Raw genomic sequence first — 290 nt, 5'->3', positions numbered from 1 at the left:
ATGCGCAAAACTCTGCATTTGAACAGTCAATAGCAAATACTTAAACTAATCACAAAACAGTAGCTGATTCAGAAGCGCCAGATTGTCATAGCAAAGTCAGAATTACCTCCTCTCCTAGGTTCACGAAACGGTCGTCCATAAAATGCATTGCTGTTCTGTTGTAAGTAATCTTAAAGATTCCTAAATGCATCTACTTTCGGAAGGCCAAATAAAGTGCTTTTGCTTTCTCCTAGAAACACACAGCGTCTCCCTGACATGCTGCATCAACACTAACTGCGGTTACTGAAACC

The sequence above is a fragment of the Sinocyclocheilus grahami genome, unplaced genomic scaffold (assembly GCF_001515645.1).
Source record: "Sinocyclocheilus grahami isolate Dianchi unplaced genomic scaffold, SAMN03320097.WGS_v1.1 scaffold726.1, whole genome shotgun sequence".
In the NCBI taxonomy this organism is placed as follows: domain Eukaryota; kingdom Metazoa; phylum Chordata; class Actinopteri; order Cypriniformes; family Cyprinidae; genus Sinocyclocheilus; species Sinocyclocheilus grahami.
Note: the sequence above shows the minus strand (reverse complement) of the source record.